General features: G+C 40.3%; 1 non-coding gene across 1 annotated transcript; it reads right to left on the bottom strand.

The window, feature by feature from the left end:
* Nucleotides 1-2,975: 2,975 nt before the first annotated feature.
* LOC112798604 (small nucleolar RNA R71) lies at nucleotides 2,976-3,083 on the bottom strand. Its single transcript, XR_003200209.1, has one exon. It is a non-coding gene; the product is annotated as a small nucleolar RNA R71 (small nucleolar RNA).
* Between the last annotated feature and the right edge of the window lie 18,684 nt (nucleotides 3,084-21,767).

Raw genomic sequence — 21,767 nt, 5'->3', positions numbered from 1 at the left:
CCACCTCCGTTCTATCTTCGATTGGGTGAATATCTCTTGGATTCCTGATACACGATGCATGGTTGATCGCCTGACAACCGAGTGCTCGCCGGACAACCAAGCCAGCCATTCCGTGAGATCAGATTCTTCGTGGTATAGGCTAGAACTGATGGCGGCATTCAAGAGAATTCGGAAGGTCTAACCTTGTCTGTGGTATTCTGAGTAGGATTCAATGATTGAATGACTGTGACGTGCTTCAAACTCCTGAAGGCGGGGCGTTAGTGACAGACGCAAAAGAATCACTGGATTCTATTCCGGCCTGATTGAGAACCGACAGATGGATAGCCGTGCCGTGACAGGGTGCGTTGAACATTTCCACTGAGAGGATGGGAGGTAGCCACTGACAACGGTGAAACCCTTGCATAAGCTTGCCATGGAAAGGAGTAAGAAGGATTGGATAAAGACAGTAGGAAAGCAGAGAGACGGAAGGGACAGCATCTTCATACGCTTATCTGAAATTCCTACCAATGGATTACATAAGTATCTCTATCTTTATCTTTATGTTTTATTCGTATATCACCCATATCCATTTGAGTTTGCCTGACTGAGATTTACAAGGTGACCATAGCTTGCTTCATACCAACAATCTCTGTGGGATCGACCCTTACTCGCGTAAGGTTTATTACTTGGACGACCCAGTACACTTGCTGGTTAGTTGTGCGAAGTTGTGTTTATGCCACGGTATTGAACACCAAGTTTTTGGATTCATTACCGGGGATTATTTGAGTTGTGAAAAGTATTGATCACAATTTCGTGCACCAAGTTTTTGGCGCCGTTGCCGGGGAATTGTTGAGTATGGACAACTGACGGTTCATCTTGTTGCTTAGATTAGGTATTTTTTTTTCAGAATTCTTAAGAATGAATTCTAGAGTTTCATGATGATCTGTTGAAATCTGGCTGGCTGTGAAGCCATGTCTAATTTCATTGGACCGAGGTTTCAACTTATCATCACAAGAGTTTGTTGATTTCTATCAATCTTGTTTTTGGAGCAGTGATCTGCTAAGGCTTGGCTGGCCATTGGCCATGTCTAGAGTTTTGGACCGAAGCTTTCTTTGAAAGTTTGGCTGGCTGTGAAGCCATGTCTAATTCCTGGACCGGAGTCTTAGACTAGCATTGCACTGATTCCTGGAATTCTCATTAAGAACTTTGATATTTTTGTTTTCTTTTCCACTTAATTTTCGAAAAAAAAAATTTACAAAATCATAAAATCCAAAAATATTTCTTGTTTGAGTCTAGTGTCTCATGTTAAGTTTGGTGTCAATTGCATGCATTCATTCATGTGTCTTAAGGATCTTCAAGTAATTCTTGATGATTTCTTACTTTGATCTTTAAATTCTCTTGACTTGAGTGTTTATGTATCTCATATGCATTCTCATTAGTGTCAGTAGTATACAAACTGCTAAGTTTGGTGTCTTGCATGCATTGTTATTTGATTTTAGTTGCATTTTGATTATTCCTTACTATTAAAAATCCAAAAATATTTTTAATTTGTGTCTTTTCAAGTCAAGAATACAGAGAATTAAAGATTCAGAACATACTGCAGAGGAACTACACAGAAAAAAAGCTGGGCGTTCAAAACGCCCAGTGAAGAAGGACAGACTGGCGTTTAAACGCCAGCCAGGGTGCTTGGTTGGGCGTTTAACGCCCAAAAGGGTAGAGTTTTGGGCGTTAAACGCCAGAATGTGCACCATTCTGGGCGTTTAACGCCAGGATGGCACAAGAGGGAAGATTTTGTTTTCAATGCAAATTTTTTTTTAAGTTTTCAAAATTTTTCAGAATCAAATCTTTTTCAAATCATATCTTTTCAATCAAATCTTTTTCAAAATCAATTTCTTTCTTTTTTCAAAGATACTTGCTACCAATTAATGATTTGATTCAACATTTCAAGTATGTTGCCTTTTCTGTTGAGAAAGGTTTAATGTTTGAATCATATCTTTTCTTGATAGCCAAGTCATTAATCTTCAAAATCAAATCTTTTAAAATGTTTTTCAAATCATATCTTCTCAATCACATCTTTTTAAAACTAATCATATCTTCTTAACCACATCTTTTTCAAAATAGTTTTCAATCAAATACTTTTTATTTCTAATTTCAAATTCTTTTTCAAAAATCACTTGATTTCTTTCCCACTTTTATTTTCGAAAATCAATTAGTGTTTTTCAAAAATGTTTTCAAAATCTTTTACTTAATTTTCGAAAATTACTTCCCTTCTTCTCACATCCTTCTATTTATGGACTAACAGTATTCCTTAATGCAAAATTCGAACTCCATCTTCTTTGATAAGTTCGAATTTTCTACTTCTGCCTTCTATTTTTCTTTTCCTCTGACACATCAAGGAATCTCTATACTGTGACATAGAGGATTCCACATTTTCTTGTTTTCTTCTCTTTCATATGAGCAGGAGCAGAGACAAAAGCATTCTTGTTGAGGCTGACCTTGAACCTGAAAGGACCTTGAAGCGAAAACTAAGAGAAGCCAAGGCACAACTCTCTGTAGAGGACCTAACAGAAATCTTCAAAGAAGAAGAACTCATGGCAGCCGAAAACAACAACAATGCCAACAATGCAAGGAAGGTGCTGGGTGACTTTACTGCACCTACTCCCGACTTCTATGGGAGAAGCATCTCTATCCCTGCCATTGGAGCAAACAACTTTGAGCTTAAGCCTCAATTAGTTTCTCTAATGCAACAGAATTGCAAGTTCCATGGACTTCCACTGGAAGATCCTCATCAGTTTTTAGCTGAATTCTTGCAAATCTGTGACACTGTCAAGACTAATGGGGTTGACCCTGAGGTCTACAGACTTATGCTATTCCCTTTTGCTGTAAGAGACAGAGCTAGAACATGGTTGGACTCTCAACCTAAAGAAAGCCTGAACTCTTGGGAAAAGCTAGTCAATGCCTTCTTGGCAAAGTTTTTTCCACCTCAAAAATTGAGTAAGCTTAGAGTGGAAGTCCAAACCTTCAGACAGAAGGAAGGAGAATCCCTCTATGAAGCTTGGGAAAGATACAAACAATTAATCAGAAAGTGTCCCTCTGATATGCTTTCTAAATGGAGCATCATAGGTATTTTCTATGATGGTCTCTCTGAACTATCCAAGATGTCTTTGGATAGCTCTGCTGGAGGATCTCTTCATCTGAAGAAGACGCCTACAGAAGCTCAAGAACTAATTGAAATGGTTGCAAATAACCAGTTCATGTACACTTCTGAAAGGAATCCTGTGAACAATGGGACTAGTCAGAAGAAAGGAGTTCTTGAGATTGACACTCTGAATGCCATATTGGCTCAGAACAAAATATTGACTCAACAAGTCAATATGATTTCTCAAAGTCTGTCTGGAATGCAAAATGCACCAAGCAGTACTAAGGAAGCTTCATCTAAAGAAGAAGCTTATGATCCTGAGAACCCTTCAATGGAAGAGGTGAATTAGCTGGGAGAACCCTATGGAAACACCTATAATCCTTCATGGAGAAATCATCCAAATTTCTCATGGAAGGATCAACAGAGACCTCAACAAGGTTTCAATAACAATAATGGTGGAAGAAACAGGTTTAGCAATAGCAAGCCTTTTCCATCATCTTCTCAGCAACAGACAGAGAATTCTAAGCAGAACCACTCTGACTTAGCAACCATGGTCTCTGATCTAATCAAAACCACTCAAAGTTTCATGACTGAAACAAGGTCCTCCATTAGAAACTTGGAGGCACAAGTGGGTCAGTTGAGCAAGAAAATTACTGAACTCCCTCCTAGTACTCTTCCAAGCAATACAGAAGAAAATCCAAAAGGAGAGTGCAAAGCCATCAACATGGCCGAATTTGGAGAGGAGGAAGAGGCAGTGAACGCCACTGAGGAAGACCTCAATGGACGTCCACTGGCCTCCAATGAGTTCCCCAATGAGGAACCATGGGAATCTGAGGCTCAAAATGAGACCATGGAGATTCCATTGGACTTACTTCTGCCACTCATGAGCTCTGATGAATATTCCTCCTCTGAAGAGGATGAGTATGTCACTGAAGAGCAAGTTGCTAAATACCTTGAAGCAATCATGAAGCTAAATGACAAGTTATTTGGAAATGAGACTTGGGAGGATGAACCCCCTTTGCTCACCAAAGAACTGGATAACTTATCTAGGCAGAAATTACCTCAAAAGAGACAGGATCCCGGGAAGTTTTCAATACCTTGTACCATAGGCACCATGACCTTCAAGAAGGCCTTGTGTGACTTAGGGTCAAGTGTAAACCTCATGCCTCTCTCTGTAATGGAGAAGCTAGGGATCTTTGAGGTGCAAGCTGCAAAAATCTCACTAGAGATGGCAGACAACTCAAGAAAACAAGCTTATGGACTTGTAGAGGATGTTCTGGTGAAAGTTGAAGACCATTACATCCCTGCTGATTTCATAGTCCTTGAGACTGGGAAGTGCATGGATGAATCCATCATCCTTGGCAGACCCTTCTTAGCCACAGCAAAGGCTGTGATTGATGTTGATAGAGGAGAATTGATCATTCAAGTGAATGAAGAATCCTTTGTGTTTGAGGCTCAAGGATATCCCTCTGTCATCATGGAGAGGAAGCATGAAGAGCTTCTCTCAAAACAGAGCCAAACAGAGCCCCCACAGTCAAACTCTAAGTTTGGTGTTGGGAGGCCACAACCAACTTCTAAGTTTGGTGTTGAACCCCCACATTCAAACTCTAAGTTTGGTGTTGGGAGGTTCCAACATTGCTCTGAGCATCTGTGAGGCTCCATGAGAGCCCTCTGTCAAGCTACTGACATTAAAGAAGCGCTTGTTGGGAGGCAACCCAATGTTATATTTTATATATTCTCTTTTGTTATTTTATGTTTTTTTGTAGGTTGATGATCATGAGAAGTCACAAAATCAATTGAAGAAGCAAAAACAGAATGAAAAACAGAAAGAAGAATAGCACACCCTGGAGGAGAGCGTGCTGGCGTTTAAACGCCAGTAAGGCTAGCTATTGGGCGTTTAACGCCCAGTCTGGCACCATTCTGGGCGTTTAACGCCAGAAAAGGGCACCAGACTGGCGTTAAACGCCAGTAAAGGGCAAGAACTTGGCGTTAAATGCCAGAAATGGGCACCAGCTCGGCGTTTAACGCCAGAAATGGCTAAAAACGCATTTTTGCATGCCATTTGGTGCAGGGATGACTTTTCCTTGACACCTCAGGATCTGTGGACCCCACAGGATCCCCACCTACCCTACCACTCTCTCTCTTCTTCACCCATTCACCAATCACCTCAACACCTCTTCCCCAAAAACCCTTCACCTATCAAATCCCATCTTTCTCTTCACCACTCACATCCATCCTTCATAAAACCCCACCTACCTCACCCTTCAAATTCAAACCACTTTCCCTCCCAAACCCACCCATACTACCCATACATGACCAAACCAAGCCCCCCCACTTCTATATAAACCCATCTTCACCCCTTCATTTTTACACAACCTAACCACCACTACTCTCCCTTTTTGGCCGAACACAAAGCCATTCCCTTCTTCCTCATTTCTTCTTCTTCTACTCTCTTCTTTCTTCTTTTGCTCGAGGACGAGCAAACCTTTTAAGTTTGGTGTGGTAAAAGCATTGCTTTTTGTTTTTCCATAACCATTTATGGCATCCAAGGCCGGAGAAACCTCTAGAAAGAGGAAAGGGAAGACAAAAGCTTCCACCTCCGAGTCATGGGAGATGGAGAGATTCATCTCAAGGGTGCATCAAGACCACTTCTATGAAGTTGTGGCCTTGAAGAAGGTGATCCCCGAGGTCCCTTTTTCACTCAAAAAGAGTGAATATCCGGAGATCCGACATGAGATCAGAAGAAGAGGTTGGGAAATTCTTACCAACCCCATTCAACAAGTCAGAATCTTAATGGTTCAAGAGTTCTATGCCAATGCATGGATCACCAAGAACCAAGATCAAAGTGTGAATCCGGATCCAAAGAATTATCTTACTATGGTTCGGGGAAATACTTGGATTTTAGTCCAGAAAATGTAAGGTTGGCATTCAACTTGCCCATGATGCAAGGAGATGAACATCCTTACACTAGAAGGGTCAACTTTGATCAAAGGTTGGACCAAGTCCTCACAGTCATATGTGAAGAGGGCGCCCAATGGAAGAGAGAGTCAAGAGGGAAGCCGGTTCAATTGAGAAGGCATGACCTCAAACCCGTGGCTAGAGGATGGTTGGAGTTTATCCAACGCTCAATCATTCCCACTAGCAACCGGTCCGAAGTTACCATAGACCGGGCTATCATGATTCATAGCATCATGATTGGAGAAGAAATAGAAGTTCATGAGGTTATATCTCAAGAACTTTATAAGGTGGCAGACAAGTCCTCTACCTTGGCAAGGTTAGCCTTCCCTCATCTCATTTGTCACCTCTGTTATTCGGTTGGAGTTGACATAGAGGGAGACATCTCTATTGATGAGGACAAGCCCATCACTAAGAAGAGGATGGAGCACACAAGAGACCCCACTCATCATGAGATCCCTGAGATGCCTCAAGGGATGCACTTTCCTCCACAAAACTATTGGGAGCAACTAAACACCTCCCTAGGAGAATTGAGTTCCAACATGGGACAACTAAGGGTGGAGCATCAAGAACACTCCATCATCCTCCATGAAATTAGAGAAGATCAAAGAATCATGAGAGAGGAGCAACAAAGATAAGGAAGAGACATTGAGGAGCTCAAGCACTCCATAGGATCTTCAAGAGGAAGAAAGAGCCGCCATCACTAAGGTGGACCCATTCCTTAATTTCCTTGTTCTTTATTTTCCTGTTTTTCGAATTTTAGTGCTTATGTTTATCTATGTTTGTGTCTTGTGATCATTAGTGCTTTAGTGTCTATGCCTTAAAATTATGAATGTCCTATGAATCCATCACCTTTCTTGAATGAAAAATGTTCTTAATTGAAAAAGAAAGAATTGCATGAATTTTAAATTTTACAACAGTTTAATTATTTTGATGTGGTGGCAATACTTTTGTTTTCTGAATGTATGCTTAAACAGTGCATATGTCTTTTGAATTTGTGGTTCATGAATGTTGGCTCTTGAAAGAATGATGAAAAAGGAGACATGTTACTGAGGATCTGAAAAATCATAAAAATGATTCATGAAGCAAGAAAAAGCAGTGAACACAAAAAATATTTCGAAAAAAAAGAGAAGGAAAAAAGAGAAAAAAAAAAGAAAAGAGAAATAAAGTTGTGATCCAAGGAAAAAAGAGTGTGCTTAAGAACCCTGGACACCTCTAATTGGGGACTCTAGCAAAGCTGAGTCACAATCTGAAAAGGTTCACCCAATTATGTGTCTGTGGCATGTATGTATCCGGTGGTAATACTGGAAGACAGAGTGCTTTGGGCCACAGCCAAGACTCAATAAGTAGCTATGTTCAAAAATCATCATACTTAACTAGGAGAATCAATGACACTATCTGGATTCTGAGTTCCTAAAGAAGCCAATCATTCTGAATTTCAAAGGATAGAGTGAGATGCCAAAACTGTTCAGAGGCAAAAAGCTAAAAGCCCCGCTCATCTAATTAATACTGATCTTCATAGATGTTTTTGGAATTCATTGCATATTCTCTTCATTTTATCTTATTTGATTTTCAGTTGCTTGTGGACAAGCAACAATTTAAGTTTGGTGTTGTGATGAGCGGATAATTTGTACGCTTTTTGGCATTGTTTTTAGTATGTTTTTGGTATGATTTAGTTAGTTTTTAGTATATTTTTATTAGTTTTTAGTTAAAATTTACTTTTCTGGACTTTACTATGAGTTTGTGTGTTTTTCTGTGATTTCAGGTATTTTCTGGCTGAAATTGAGGGACCTGAGCAAAAATCTGATTCAGAGACTGAAAAGGACTGCAGATGCTGTTGGATTTTGACCTCCCTGCACTCGAAGTGGATTTTCTGGAGCTACAGAAGCCCAATTGGCGCGCTCTCAACGGCGTTGGAAAGTAGACATTCTGGGCTTTCCAGCAATATATGATAGTCCATACTTTGCCTAAGATTTGATGGCCCAAACCGGCGTTCAAAGTCACCCTCAGGAATTCCAGCGTTAAACGCCGGAACTGGCACAAGAATGGGAGTTAAACGCCCAAACTGGCACAAAAGCTTGCGTTTAACTCCAAGAAGAGTCTCTACACGAAAATGCTTCAATGCTCAGCCCAAGCACACACCAAGTGGGCCCGGAAGTGGATTTTTATGTCATTTACTCATCTCTGTAAACCCTAGGCTACTAGTTCTCTATAAGTAGGACCTTTTACTATTGTATTTGAATCTTTTGGACATCTAGTTCTTAGATCATATATCGGGGTAGTTATCTTTGTTCTGATGCTATCTTAGATCATTGGGAGGCTGGCCATTCGGCCATGCCTAGACCTTGTTCTTATGTATTTTCAACGGTGGAGCTTCTACACACCATAGATTAAGGTGTGGAGCTCTGCTGTACCTCGAGTATTAATGCAATTACTATTGTTTTTCTATTCAATTCTGCTTGTTCTTGTTCTAAGATATCACTTGTTCTTCAACTTTATGAATGTGATGATCCGTGACACTCATCATCATTCTCACCTATGAACGTGTGACTGACAACCTTCGATTGGGTGAATATCTCTTGGATTCCTGATACACGATGCATGGTTGATTGCCTGACAACCGAGTGCTCGCCTGACAACCGAGCCAGCCATTCCGTGAGATCAGAGTCTTCGTGGTATAGGCTAGAACTGATGGCGGCATTCAAGAGAATCCGGAAGGTCTAACCTTGTCTGTGGTATTCTGAGTAGGATTCAATGATTGAATGACTGTGACGTGCTTCAAACTCCTGAAGGCGGGGCGTTAGTGACAGACGCAAAAGAATCACTGGATTCTATTCCGGCCTGATTGAGAACCGACAGATGGATAGCCGTGCCGTGACAGGGTGCGTTGAACATTTCCACTGAGAGGATGGGAGGTAGCCACTGACAACGGTGAAACCCTTGCATAAGCTTGCCATGGAAAGGAGTAAGAAGGATTGGATAAAGACAGTAGGAAAGCAGAGAGACGGAAGGGACAGCATCTTCATACGCTTATCTGAAATTCCTACCAATGGATTACATAAGTATCTCTATCTTTATCTTTATGTTTTATTCGTATATCACCCATATCCATTTGAGTTTGCCTGACTGAGATTTACAAGGTGACCATAGCTTGCTTCATACCAACAATCTCTGTGGGATCGACCCTTACTCGCGTAAGGTTTATTACTTGGACGACCCAGTACACTTGCTGGTTAGTTGTGCGAAGTTGTGTTTATGCCACGGTATTGAACACCAAGTTTTTGGATTCATTACCGGGGATTATTTGAGTTGTGAAAAGTATTGATCACAATTTCGTGCACCACTATCCTGTCACCGACGCCAATCCGTTTAAACTAAGTGGGTTGCAACTTGTGAACAGATCTGGCATTTCCACTTGTTTAACTTTCTCTTACCTAGTAAAGGATAACCAGACAGAACAACTATTAATTACAAATTAATCTTACAATCACACCATCAATGATAGAGATTTTAACCAATCAATTCCCAGTCAAGGCCTCTTATTTTTATTATTTAAAATTTCTCAATTTAAATTCCAATTTACTTAGCTCAACTCTTTTTGGAATATCTGATTAATAAAATAGCACATTTTTCTGCAACTCGTTGGGAGACGACCTGGGACTTAAAACTCCCAGTAACTTTAATTTAAACTTTCAGTGACATATTTCTAAATTGATAGGCAGATTTTCTGTGAGTTAAGAACTATACATGCAACGTAACCATTTTAATAAATTTTTAATTCACCAGCTTCTGCACCTCATCAATTTTTGGCGCCGTTGCCGGGGAGTTGCAATAGAATGCTTATTTTATTAATTAGAATTTATTTATTTGCATTTTCTTTAATTTTGCTACTATGAGCTGCGTGTTTCTTCTGTCAAATGACACGTTCACTTCCTGATCCGCGCTTGCTAATATTCGATCCTGAAATTGAAAGAACAATTTCACGAATAAGGCGAGAACAGCGTAGGTTAGTCCCCTCTGAGGGTGGATCTGAAAGTAAATCTGAGGAAGAAACCAGCCCCCGTTCTACTGATTCGGTTGTTTTACGTGCAGAAAACTTGGCAGCTAGAAGAATTACCATTCAGGAGGAAGGAGCTCCTGATTTTACACTGCAACCGTTTCAAGCGCATCATCCAGCGGTAGCTACAGATTTTGAAATAAAGACCACACTGCTAAATTTGATGCCGAAGTTTCATGGCCTACCTGCTCAAGAGCCTATCAAGCACTTGAGAGATTTCCAGGCAGCCTGTTCTACTGTCAGGCGTGATGGCGCTGATGAAACTTCAATTCTGCTGAAAGCTTTTCCATTCTCTCTTGAGAGAAAAGCAAGAGAGTGGTACTACACTCAACCTCTAGCAAACGTATCCAACTGGGATACACTCAGAAAGGAGTTCCTGGAGAAATTCTTCCCATCTGAAGTTACTGATAAACTGAGGAAGGATATCTCTACAATTGTTCAGGATGACAATGAGAGACTCTTTGAATACTGGGAGCTCTTCAATAATCTTCTGGAAACATGCCCCCACCACATGATTGACAAGATCGTGCTACTCAGCTATGTCACACAAGGTATGAGACCCCAAGATAAGACCACATTGGAAAGTGCCAGCAATGGGTCTATGAAGAAGTACACGACCACTGATGAAGCTTGGCAATTGATCAGTGATTTAGCTGAATCTACTCGGAACCACAGATAGAAGCAAGGCCGTTCAAGGGCCGTTGCAGAAGTATCTTCTGGCATAGAGACTGCTGCTCTAAATCGAAGCATTTGTGAAATGACCAACCTGCTGAAGCAAATGCAGTTAAATCAACAAGCTCAGCAAACTCAACCGCAGCAAAACCAACAACTAGTTCCACAAAGAATTTGCGGAATTTGTGTTGATTACAGCCATTACACTGATGAATGCCCGCAGCTCCAACAAGAAGACAACATGGTGGCATCCACTCACAACTTCTATGACCGCCCCAACCAAAGGTACAATCAAAGTGAAAATAATAACCATGGATGGCAGGACAATTTAAACCAGAATTGGAGGGATAACAATAATAAGGGAGGCAGAGATAATCAAGAAAATCAGAGGTGGAATAATTACAACAACAGGCAGCAAAATCAACCATACCGAGCACCTCACCTGAGGCAAAACCAAGGACCACCGAACAATCAGCAGCAAACCTCTCAATTTACTCATTCTTCTGTATCTTCTAATGAAGAATTATTACAAGCTTTTGAGAAAAGACAACTGGCCATGGAAAATACCATCGTGAACAGTATTAACACCAGTCTGAATGGTTTCACCTCTACTCTACAAGCTTTTATGACACAACTTGGTTCAGCACAAAATTCCAGTAACCAACCTTCAAGCACCATTGGAATCCCCTCTCAACCATTACCCAATCCAAAGGGAGGAATTAATGCCATCACCCTAAGGTCTGGAACCACACTGCAGGAGAGGAATCAGGAGGAACCAAGCTCACCAGAATACGCCTCAGCTGAAGAGGTGGTAAAAATCGAAGATGTTGAAGAGGAAGAGGATATACAGGACATAGCTGAAGAAGAGATAGCTCAACCACAGGAAGAGGCACAAAAAGGTGCAGGCACCACAGAAAACACTACTCCCATTCCATTTCCACAACTTGCAAGGAAGCAGCTGGAACCTGATCCTAAAATGGTAGAGATATTCAAAAAGGTTGAGGTAACTGTTCCCCTTTTTGATGTTATTCAGTAGGTACCTAAATATGCAAAGTTTCTAAAAGACTTATGTATCCATAAAGATAAAATTAATGAATTAGAAACTATTCCTTTAGGTAGTTCTATATCTGCTTTAATGGGAGGATTACCTGAAAAATGTAGTGATCCAGGTCCTTGCATAGTTAGTTGTACTATTGGTGGTGTAGTAATTTATGATTGCATGTGTGACTTAGGAGCATGTGTCAGTATAATGCCTTTGTCTATATATGATGTTGTAAGGCTCCCTCCCTTAAAAAGGTCGGCAGCTTGTTTTGTGTTAGCAGATAAAAGCATTATTACAGTTGCTGGAGTTGCTGAAGATGTTTTGGTGAACATTAAAGGGCTCACATTTCCCACTGATTTTTATATCTTGGAGATGCCCCATAATGATTCAGATAAGCCATCATCAATCCTACTTGGAAGACCATTCCTGAAGACATCAAAATTCAAGTTGGATGCTTTTTCAGGGACATACTCCTTTGAAATAGATGGCCGCATAGTAATCTTCAATCTGAATGGAGTCATTGACAACCCCCCAGAAGATCATTCTATCTTCTAGTGTGATGTCATAGACGAAAGTGTGGCTGAAGTTCAAAAGGAAGAGTTTGAAGAGAGGCACATTGGACAAGGTCCAAGAGTGAGGACCCTCTTAACTAACAATGAGAACACTTTGCCATTTTCACAAGCCCCAGATAACCCAGAGCCTGTCCATGATCAAAAGTTAGAATTGAAACCTCTCCCTCCACATCTCAAATATGCTTACCTTGAGGATGAGCAGAAGCTTCCGGTTATTATTGCAAGAGAACTGACTTCTCAACAAGAAGAACAGCTACTTGATGTGTTGAGGAAGTATAAGAAGGCAATAGGGTGGAGTTTGGCAGACATAGTGGGAATCAACCCTCAAATATGCGAGCAGAGAATATTTTTAGAAGAGGGAGCAAGACCTGTCCGTCAACCACAAAGAAGATTGAATCCCACCATCTTGGAAGTTGTCAAAAAGGAAGTGACCAGACTATTGGAGGCCGGTATCATATATCCCATTTCAGACAATGAATGGGTAAGGCCAGTGCAAGTGGTGCCCAAGAAGTCCGGAGTCACTACAGTGAAAAATGAGCATGGAGAGCTCATAGCAGCTAGAGTTCAGAATGCTTGGAGAGTCTGCACTGATTACAGACGTCTCAACCAAGCTACTCGTAAGGATCACTATCCACTTCCATTCATTGATCAAGTGCTGGATCGCCTGTCAGGTAAATCACATTATTGCTTTTTAGATGGTTACACAGGTTATTTCCAGATTCATATAGCTCCTGAGGATCAGGAAAAGACTACTTTTACATGTCCTTTTGGGACCTATGCTTATAAGAGAATGCCCTTTGGCTTGTGCAATGCACCAGCTACTTTCCAAAGGTGCATGATGAGTCTTTTCTCTGATCTTATTGAGGACTGTATGGAAGTTTTTATGGACGATTTTAGCGTTTATGGTGATTCTTTTAACCTTTGCTTAAATGGATTATCTAGAGTATTAGATAGATGCATTAATACAAACCTTGTATTGAATTTCGAAAAATGCCACTTTATGGTAAAGCAAGGGATTGTATTGGGACATGTGGTATCTAATAATGGCATTTCTGTAGACCCAGCAAAGGTGAATGTTATTTCTAGTTTACCTTACCCCTCCTCTGTGAGGGAAGTTCGTTCGTTCCTTGGTCATGCAGGTTTCTACAGGAGATTTATTAAGGACTTTAGTAAAGTGGCACTTCCCTTATCCAGATTACTACAAAAGGATATTGAGTTCGAGTTCAGTGAGGATTGCAAACAAGCATTTGATAAGCTAAAGACTGCTCTAACTCAAGCTCCAATTGTGAGAGGACCCGATTGGAGCCAGTCATTTGAAACCATGTGCGATGCTTCCAACCATGCAGTAGGAGCAGCACTGGCTCAGCGTGAAGGTAAAAATCCTTTTGTTATTGCCTATGCGTCTAAGACTTTAGACACTGCCCAGTCCAATTATACTACTACTGAGAAAGAGCTACTCGCTATTGTTTTTGCTCTGGATAAATTCCGGGCTTATTTACTTGGTACTAGAGTAGTAGTGTATTCGGACCATGCAGCTCTAAAGTACCTATTGGCTAAAAAGGAATCCAAACCAAGACTTATACGTTGGATACTGCTGTTACAAGAATTTGATTTAGAAATCAAGGATAGGAGTGGTAATCAAAATTTAGTTGCAGACCACTTGAGTCGCCTAGAACATATTAAGGATGATTCTACTCCTATAGATGATAATTTTCCTTTTGACAACCTGCAAGCAGTATCTGAAGTAGTCCCTTGGTATGCACCTCTTGCTAATTATTTAGTTAGCCGCACATTTCCTCCACATTTTTCTAAACATCAAAGAGACAAGCTGAAAAGCGAGTCTAAATATTATATATGGGATGACCCATATTTATGGAGATGTGGTGCTGACCAGATAATTAGACGTTGTATACCTCAATCAGAATTCTAGTCTATTTTAGAAGCCTGTCACTCATCTGAAAGTGGAGGACATTTTGGCCCTCAACGAACAGCTAGAAAAATCTTCGACTGTGGATTCTGGTGGCCTACTCTTTTTAGAGATGCTGCTGAGTTTTGTAAATCTTGTCACCCATGCCAGAAATTTGGTAACATATCCAAGAGGGATGAGATGCCTCAACAATATATGCCTTTCTGTGAAATTTTTTATGTTTGGGACATTGACTTCATGGGTCCATTTCCAAATTCTAGTGGATATTTTTATATATTGTTAGCTGTAGATTATGTTTCCAAATGGGTGGAAGCAATTCCTACCCACACTGATGATGCTAACATTGTTTTTTCCTTTGTGAGAAACCATATTATATGCCGCTTTGGATCACCACGAGCGATCGTGAGCGATCAAGGCACCCATTTTTGTAACAGGAGACTAACAGGATTGATGAAGAAGCATGGGATAATCCATAAAGTTGCAACAGCTTACCATCCCCAAACTAATGGGCAAGCCGAGGTGTCAAACAGAGAAATTAAACGTATCTTGCAAAAGATAGTAAAGCCTCACAGAAAAGACTGGAGCACCAGACTACAAGATGCACTGTGGGCATATAGAACAGCATACAAGACACCCATTGGGATGAGTCCCTTCCGCTTAGTTTATGGAAAAGCTTGTCATCTCCCAGTTGAAATCGAACACAAAGCCTTCTGGGCAGTTAAAGAGTGCAACATGGGGATTGAGAATGCTGGAGCTGAAAGAAAGTTACAACTGCAGGAACTGGAGAACCTTCGCCTAGAAGCTTATGAAAACTCCAGAATATACAAGGAAAAGATGTAAGCTGTGCATGATCAAAACATCAAGAAGAGAGAGTTCCAACATGGAGATTTTGTTCTCCTTTACAAATCTCGACTGAGGCTCATGCTCAGCAAGTTGAGATCAAAATGGGAAGGTCCATACAGAATAGAGAAGGCTGAACTGTACGGAGTTTATCACCTAAGCCATCCTTCAAGTTCTGCACTTATTAAGGTTAATGGACACCGTCTGAAGCTATACCATGGTGAGAAGGTGCATAAGAGCAAGGAGCATGAGATCTTCCGCCTGGAAGATCCTTACATAGCAATAGATTGAGCTAGTGGAGCGTCCAACATACGGACGTTAAAGCAAAGTGCTTGGTGGGAGACAACACACCGCGGTATAATCGTTCTTTTCTTCACTTTTAGTTTTTCTTCTTTAAATAACTCTTCTCGTTATTAGTGCTTTCGTGCTCTTTCAATTACATGTCTTTATCTTTCTTAAAAAAAAAAACTTCACCGCGCGACGCGATCGCACAAGCGACGCGTCCGCGTGGCAGGGGGAGTGAAGAAAAATAAAAATGAACAGAAAGTTTCGTAGGAGCAGCGCTGGAGTCGTGCCAAAGGCACAATTTACTCCACGCGACCGCGTCGCTGACGCGACCGCGTCGCATGGAAATCATGGCCTCCCACGCGACCACGTACTCCACGCGGTCGCGTGCCCTGCATTTTCGACGTAAAAGGGTGCACAATGCTATATTGTGCGAGAGTGGTGCTGGATTGGTGCTGGAAGCACAATCCTGGTCACGCGACCGCGTCGCCGACGCAGCCGCGTCAATTAACTTCTGATGCACACTCACGCGATCACATTACCCACGCGATCGCGTCACCTTAATTTGGCAATTGAATTATATTGAACAGAGAGTTGTGCTGGAGCGAGGCTGCACTCGCGCCAGCAGCACAATGCAAGTCACGCGACCGCGTGACCGACGCGATCGCGTCCCCCTTCCTGACGCGCATCCACGTGAACGCGTGCCTTCCGTGGTCGCGTCGCATGCGCCGCACAGCTCCACCCAATCAGCCAAATTATCTTATCTTTCTCTTCTCTAAACCCTATTTTTTTCTTTCCCCCCCTTCTTTCTTCTTTCTCCCTTTCCCCTTCTACCTCACCTTTCACTTTCTCTCTCTCTCACCACCATTAACAAGGTTTTACCTTCTTCTTCCTTCTTCTCTTTTCTATCATTCTTATTATAGTATGTATATATATTATTATTTTCTTTTTCTTTTCTTTTTTCTTTTCACATCTTTATTTTTCCTTCTTCTTCTTTTACATGGTGTTAGAAACCTTTTGAGTCATCATTCCTCATTATATGCTTGTGGATTATTGAAAATTGTTTGACAATTATTTTTCTCCTATTTAAGGGATTGCTTGCATGTTCAATTTCATACTTTTTATATCTTGTTTACCATGCATGCCATGTGTTTGTGAAAAAGCCCATATAGCACTATGCGCTTTTCTACATTACTTTACTCTACTTTGCAATGCTTGCTTTTCACAAATTCTCTTTCATATTTTATTAATAAAATTTAATTGTCCATACAAACGTGATAGTTAGTTTGTTACAAATGGTAACCTAACTTGGACATTGAATGTTTGATATATGCTACTCATGCCTTTGCCTGCATGCCAATACACCTCTTGCATTCCATTGTCCTACATGCATTTGCTATATTTCCATTGATGAGCTTTTCACATGTATTCCGGACCATGTGTTAGTGCCATTTATCTTTATTGTGCATTGACTATCACTTACAATACCCTCTTCCTTGCTCTATCTCTTTGAATTTAATTTTCTTTCTCTTTCCTTCTTTCAGGATGGCCACCAAGAAAGAAAAAGAGAAAGCTACTTCCAAACCACCAGTAAGAAGAGGCACTAAAAGAGCATTAGTGGCAGAGCCTTCTTCAACCGCAGTCAAGCCCTCAACAAAAGGATTTAAGAGGATAATAAAGGTTGACGACAAAGAGAAAGCCTTTCCAGCAAAGGACACTACGCGATTTCCCAATCGCTACTGTGAGCAGATGTTCCCTATCCTAGCAAAAAGGAACTATAACAATGAATACCTTCTCATCCTCCCGCCCAATATTGCCACCTTTGTTGAGCCGCAAATTGAGCGAAGACAATGGGGTTTCCTACGGAGACAGCCAAGGCAGGTCAATCTTTCTTGGGTAGTTGAGTTCTACTCCAACTTCTACATACCGACCCTGCAGTCTGTTTATGTCTGGCAGAAACAAGTCCCCATCACAGAAGAGGCCATTCAGCAAGTTCTGAGTCTTCCCCCTATTCTAGCAGGATTGGACGCTTTTAAAGAAGCCACCCTTCAGCGCCAGAAATACCAATTTGACTAGGACTCCGTTCTCAGAGTCATCGCTTTACCTGGCAGCCGTTGGATCTACGGATACCACCGCAACCGCCCTAAGGGAATCTTGGCTTCCGCACTTACCTTGGAGGCTCGCGTATGGGCACAGACCATGTCCCATTACGCCTTTCCGAGCACTCATGAGTCCTCCTTCACTGCGGACATGGCTGTTCTACTATGGTGCATCCTTACAGACCAACCTCTGAATCTCTCAAGACACATCCGGAATGCTATGGAGCATGTACAAATCGCGGGCAACTTACCTTTCCCCGCCTTGGTCTCAAATCTTGTCTCCACAGCCGGAGTCTCCTGTAGAGCTGGGGACACCAAAGCCATGCTTCCACGGGATGATCAATATGTCACTAACGGGAAATACCTCAGATTTTCGGCCGCTACTACAAGCCAGCCTACTGAGCCGGTTGAAGATATTCCTTCTTCAACACCACAAGCATCTACCACTGAGAAATTGCTCCAGCAGATACTTGAAAAGTTGGATCGGCATGAACAGAAAGCAAAGATGAGGGAGCGCCGTAACGAGCGCCGATTCAAACACCTCAAGGAGCTACTCAAGGGACGCTTCAGAGACTCAGACACCCCGGACTCCACTTCTTTTACCAGCACTGGGAGCCATACTGGTCCCGACTGTGGAGACACTGCCACCAGCCCACCCCTGTTCCTGACAGATGGCACCGAGGACGGTGCAACGCCTTAAGTGTGGGGAGGTCGGTCAGTACCTGACTTTCGGAGGTAAATTCTCTTCTCTGACACCAATAATTAGGATATTTTAGTTAGATTTTTTCTTTCTTTTATAGAGTAGAATAAATTGCATAGGTTAGGATAGTTGCATGCATGTTCTACTTGATTGAAAAGACAATAAGTTTCTTTTAAAAAAATCTATCTTTGGAACAAAATTTTACTAATTTTTTTCAAAGTTTTTATGATAAATCTGCTTGAGGTGTATTCGGAACATGATGTTTGAGCTAAAGAACACACAACCTGTGAAAGATTTGAGCCTTTATGTATGGTTACACTATTTAACCATAACTATTTTATTCTTGTGTGTTTACTTCTCTATGATTGTAATCTATATTTTGTTTTATCTTATATGTCCAATATTTATTATATTTACATGCTTGCACATGATTGAGGCCATTATTTGTTTAAACTCACTTATCCAAATCAAGCCTACCCTTTTCAATTACCCTTGTTAACCACTTTGAGCTTTTAAAACCCCAGTTGTTCTATATTTCACCACATTACTAAGTATGGGAAATTGTGTGTGCTAGTTAAGTATGGGAAATGTGGGAACAGAAGTTGTTAAGGGAGTGTGTCATGAAAATGTAAAGGAAATTTGGATACCCGCTCATGTGAAAATATAAGAATGAAAAATCTATGTGCATTGATAAGCTTTATTTATTCAAAAAAAATTCAATAAATAAGGGGACAAAATTACCCCAATGTTAAATTCAGAATTCAAAGATCAATGCACATATGATAGAATTAAAATACAAGGTTGAAACATGAGTATGGGTTGAAAAAGGAAATTATGGGTAACTAGGCATGAATTTAAAAGTATATAGAATATATGTATATTAGGTGAGAGCTTAGGTTAATTAAAGATTCAATTTATAAAGCTCACTTAGCCATATGTATATCCTTACCTGCACCTTGGCCCCATTACAACCCTGAAAAGACCTCATGATGTTTGCATTGGTATATTAACTGTTGTTGATTGGTTAGGAGAAAAACAAAAGTTAAAAAGCATGAATAGAGAAGAATAGAGTGATTACCCTATACACTAGAGATTAGAGCGTACATACATTATCAGTGAGGGTTCAATGCTAGAATTTTCATGTTTCCAGCCTCATAAGCTATCTTCTTGCACTTTTATCAGTTTTACTATATGATGATAGAATTAGTGGAATTTGATTTGTAATTGTTTTGAAGGGCTTATTTACTTTTGATCAAGTGGATAATAATCATATAGTTGCATTTATTTATGTATGTAGGATTGCATTGTATTTCATGAGTTTCTGCATGTTCATACTTATTTCCTTGTCTCCTTCAATTTAGCATGAGGACATGCTAATGTTTAAGTGTGGGAAGGTTGATAAACCACTATTTTATAGTTTATATTGTGTTTAATTGTGTGGTTTTGTCGTGATCCTTACCCACTTATTCATCAATTTAGCATGCATTTAGATTTCCTTCCTGAATTTATTACATGTTTGAAAATTGCTTCCTAGAGACTTTAATTATTTAATTTTAATTCTCCTTTATTCCATTCGATGCCGTAATCTGTGTGTCAAGCGTTTCAGGCTTTATAGGGAATGAATGAGACGGAGATTGGAGAGGGAGTTAGCAAAAATGGAAGGAACACAAGAGTTTGAGGAGATAACCAGCGAAAAGTGATGCGGTCGCATGGCTCACGCGACCGCGCGAAGGAGCGCAAATCGAAGTGACGCGGCCGCGCGGATTGGAAAGCACAAGCAATACGGTAGCGTGGACGACGCGAACGCGTGAAGACGAAAAGCGCCAGCGACGCGTCCGCATGGACGATGCGATCGCGTGACATGCGCGATCTGCATAAACTGCAGAATCTAAAACCAGCGACTTTGGACCCTATTTCGGCCCAGTTTTCGGCCCGGAACAACAGACTAGAGTTAGAGAATATGCAGAAACAAGAGACATTCATGGAGTAGTTTTGGAGATCTAGTTTTTTTCACTCTCTTAGGTTTTTCTCTCTAGTTTTTAGAATTTTAATTTTCAATTGATCTTAGCATTGGAACATTGAGAAGAGTTATTTTCCTCATCAAGACTTCATCACTCTAGTTTGTTCTCTTAACTTGGTTTTATTCTTCCATGTTCTTTGTTATGTTCAATTTTGTCATTCAGATATTTTTATGATTAATTAATGCAAGGATTATTTCTTTTTAATTTAAATTCCATTCCAATAATCATGTCTTCTTTTAATTCCCTTTCATGTGCCATGGATTCTTTATTTACAATGCGTGAGTAGTTTCATTACTTGATGGGGAGTTGATTAAAAGGAACTCTTGAGTTGGAAGGATTGAAAGAAAAATTTGTAATTGGGTTAAATGTTGGATTGTATCCTGTCACCGACGCCAATCCATTTGAACTAAGTAGGTTGCAACTTGTGAACAGATCTGGCATTTCCACTTGTTTAACTTTCTCTTATCTAGTAAGGGATAACCAGACAGAACAACTATTAATTACAAATTAATCTTACAATCACACCATCAATGATAGAGATTCTAACCAATCAATTCCCAGTCAAGGCCTCTTATTTTTATTATTTAAAATTTCTCAATTTAAATTCCAATTTACTTAGCTCAACTCTTTTTGGAATATATGATTAATAAAATAGCACATTTTTCTGCAACTCGTTGGGAGACGACCTGGGACTTAAAACTCCCAGTAACTTTAATTTAAACTTTCAGTGACATATTTCTAAATTGATAGGCAGATTTTCGGTGAGTTAAGAACTATACATGCAACGTAACCATTTTAATAAATTTTTAATTCACCAGCTTCTGCACCTCATCAGCCATCATCCGATGTTTCGACCTTTTACGTTCTTTTACTATATAAAGTTTTCTTTTATTTCTTTAATTTAACAATCCCTTTCAGTTCTCAAGGTCGTGAGTTTATTTCCTTCTGAGGTAACTTAAACAGGAGGATCTTTAATCTTTTTGAACAATCCTATCATGATTTTAAGGAAAGATTTTCAAAATTGAAAGAGTGGAAGGAACAACGCCTTTTTTTATGATTTTGGAAGATAAAAAAAGGTTCACCTTGTATTGAATTTTTAATGTCTCATCACCAAAGATCAACTTAAAAGGTGTTAATGCTTCCAAATTTGACAACATCAACATGTTTTTCGAATTGTGGAATAATTAACTTGAGTTTGCGAACCATTTTGGCTGACAAGCATACTACTCAGAATGCCATTGGTAAATACTTTTAATAATTTTTATATCATTATTTTTCGACTTTACTACTTTATAATCCTTCCTCTTTTTCTTTTTGGCAATTGACATATCTGGAAGCCTAAAAAGCTATGATGGCCATGAAAAGGAGGTTAGCCACTTCTGAGGCTAACATAGTTGTCAACCCATGTAGCAAAGATAAGATTTTCTCCTCTGCCACAGTAAGCAATATTCCTTCACCCCCAAAATTCAACACGGGAGT

This window comes from Arachis hypogaea, chromosome 4 (assembly GCF_003086295.3).
Source record: "Arachis hypogaea cultivar Tifrunner chromosome 4, arahy.Tifrunner.gnm2.J5K5, whole genome shotgun sequence".
NCBI classification, from domain to species: domain Eukaryota; kingdom Viridiplantae; phylum Streptophyta; class Magnoliopsida; order Fabales; family Fabaceae; genus Arachis; species Arachis hypogaea.
This window is presented reverse-complemented; position numbering and strand designations above follow the sequence as displayed.